The sequence below is a fragment of the Sorex fumeus genome, unplaced genomic scaffold, assembly GCF_029834395.1.
Source record: "Sorex fumeus unplaced genomic scaffold, SorFum_2.1 ptg000044l, whole genome shotgun sequence".
Taxonomy (NCBI): domain Eukaryota; kingdom Metazoa; phylum Chordata; class Mammalia; order Eulipotyphla; family Soricidae; genus Sorex; species Sorex fumeus.
Genome location: NW_026606101.1, coordinates 35,809,814 through 35,812,879, shown reverse-complemented (window position 1 = coordinate 35,812,879; position 3,066 = coordinate 35,809,814). Strand labels below are relative to the sequence as shown.

The 3,066-nt window shown below is 40.1% G+C and overlaps 1 pseudogene; it reads left to right on the top strand.

Annotated features, from left to right (window-relative positions):
* Positions 1 to 2,280: 2,280 nt before the first annotated feature.
* LOC130030377 (uncharacterized) lies at positions 2,281 to 2,683 on the top strand (annotated as a pseudogene).
* Positions 2,684 to 3,066: the final 383 nt, after the last annotated feature.

Below are 3,066 nucleotides of genomic sequence, written 5' to 3'. Positions count from 1 at the left end.
ACCATACTTCATAAGTACTGTTTAGTTTACTGATTATTTTGGATTAAAATATTGTCAATGCAGAAAACTCTTGAGCAGTCTCAATGCAAAACTGAGGTAACAATGGGAATGCAACAAACAACTTCTAGGAGGTTTCATCTGCTGACATTCATTGCAACTTAAAGCTTAAATGATACCGCTATAATAGAACTAAAACAAAGGAACACAATAACCTTAATTGTGGGCTAAATACTTTGCTCAGAACATCAGGAGAAGTAAAAATGTATGACACAGTTCCTGATGACTAGTATTTTAACATTTATGGAAAGGTGATGTATCTATGAACAGGAATGGTCACAGTCCTCCTGTTGTTCGTCGATTTGCTCGAGCAGGCCCAGTAACATCTCCATCGTGAGACTTCTTGTTACTGTTTGGCATATCAAATACGTTACGGGTAGCTTGCCAGGCTTTGCCGTGCGGGCGAGATACTCTTGGTAGCTTGCCAGGTTCTCTGAGAGAGATGGAGGAATCGAACCGGGCTTGGCCGAGTCGGCTGCGTGCAAGGCAAACCCCTACCACTGTGCTATCGCTCCAGCCCATGAACAGGAAAGTACAAAATAAATTAAAAACACTACTTGGTTTGAAACAACATTGTGCAACTAATGCATTACTTTATTTCAACAAATATCAGTACAATTCATTTCTGATGCTTTTATAGTTTTTAAGAATTAAAATACTACAAATAGGGGTCAGGGATATGGCTCAAGTGGTGGAACATTTACTGAGTACGTGCAGCACCCCAATCAAGCCCTACCTGAATGACTTTCTGTGCTTGCTAAATGTGGTACTGGTGGCATGTGAGTACCACCTGACCTAATACCTAGGATATGGTTCCTATAGAAGATAATAAAAGTGTTACAGTTAAAAATGAATCTTTCATTTAAAGAATCCTCAATTATGAAATTGGTGAGCATTATCCTTAGCCATAATTGTATAATTTATTACCCAAATAAACATTGACATTTAAAAAAATCATTTCCTTTGCTTTTAAATTTTGCATTAAGGCTGAAAAAATCATGCTGGGGTTAAGACACTTGCCTACGTGCAGCCAACCTTGGTTACATATGACTCCTTGAGCACCATTAGGAGTGACCACTCCCTGATCACAGAGGCAGGAGTGAGCCCCAAACATTGCTGGGTGTGTACTCCCAAAAACAAAAATCAAAATAAAATGTATATTACATCACACTACATATTCCATCATAATTTCCTTTTTTGATTAACATTGTTTTCAGATATAATTAGATATAATTAAGCCTAATTCATTACTTTAAGTGCTAGATATTATCCTTATCTTATTTCTTCTATTGATTGAAAAGTATTTGAATTTTGCTTTCTTTTCACATTTCTTCAATAAATACTCTAGAACTTAATGTTAGTGCTTGAATTTTTCTAATATTTGTGACTAGAACTAAAGCTGAATCACCTACAAGCTTAATTTACTATGTATGATTATGGTATATCTTTGATTTTGGGGTCTTACCCAATGGTGCTCAGGGGTTAATCCTGGCTCTGTACTCAGGAATTACTCTTGGCAGTTCTTAAGGAACCATATCAGATGCGGGGATCAAACCTGGGTCAACTGCAAGGCAATCACCCTACCTGCTGTACAAACTCTCTAGCCCTTGATAATGGTATATCTTTATTTCTATTCAAATTATTTTATGTGTATGTACACAATGTATTATTTTCTCCACATGGGTTTTATATTTAATTTCATAAGCATTTTTTCTTATAGATATTTTTTGTTTTTATGATAAATTATTTCTGATATATATTGATCCAACAATCTTACAAAACTTAGAGTAATAAATAGTATTATATTGTGATATTTCTGTTTTGTTTTCCGACCACACCCAACTGTGCTCGCAGCTTAGTCTTGGCTCTGCACTCAGGAATAACTTCTGGAGGTGCTTGGAGATAATATGGGATGTCAAGGATTAAACCCCAGTCCTCAAGCAAGAAAGCAAGTGCCCTACTCTGTTGTACTATCTCTTCAGTCCTGTATGTTATAATTTTTATTTATTATTATAATTTGTTCAAAAACAGACAAAACAAACAGAAAAGTCTTGAGCTGTCTCAATGTTTCACAACCCCCGCTTACCCACTGAGCCCGGTAAGCTACTGAGGTTATCCAGCTCACATGGCAGAGCCTGGCAAGCCACCCATGATGTACCAAATATGCCAACAACAGGGTCTCATTTCCCTACCCTTGAAGGAGTCTCCAGCTGATTGGGAAGAATGAGAGAGCTCATACTAAGCAGACAGCATGCAGATAATGGGCAGAAGGTGCCCTGCAAGCAGCTGGCCACCGAAGCGGCCCACAAGAGAGCACCAGCCACAGGCAGCATGAAGAAGCCGCACTGCTACCAGCCCCATACCGTGGCGCTGCGCAAGATCCTCCACTACCAGAGGTGCACCAAGCTGCAAGCTGCCATTCCAGCGTCTGGTGAATGAGGTCACACAGGACTTCAAGACCAACCCGAGCACCCAGAGCTCGGCTGTCACGGTGCTGCAGGAGGCTCGAGGCCTACCTGGTGGGGCTCTTGGAGGACACAACCCCTGCGCATTCCCCACCAAGCGCGTCACTGTTATGCCCAAGGACATCCAGCTGATGTACCACATCTGCAGAGAGAGAGCATAAAGTTTATGATGCTAAAATCTCAGGGTTGGCTAATAAACCGAATCAGAAATGAAAAGGGGGTCATTACAACAGAAACTACAGAAATTCAAAGGATCCTCAGGGAGTACTTTGAGAAGCTTTATGCCACGGAACATCAAAACCTCGAAGAAATGGATAAATTCCTAGACTCCTATAGACTCCCAAGGCTGAACCAAGAATACCTGGAATACCTGAACAGACCTATCACCATCAAGGAAATTGAAATGGTAGTAAAAAGTTTCCCCAAGCACAAAAGTCCTGGCCCGGATGGATTCACTAGTGAATTCTTCCAAATCTTTAAAGAGGACTTACTCTCAATCCTCTTTAAGCTTTTCCACGAAATTGAAATATCAAAAACACTTCCG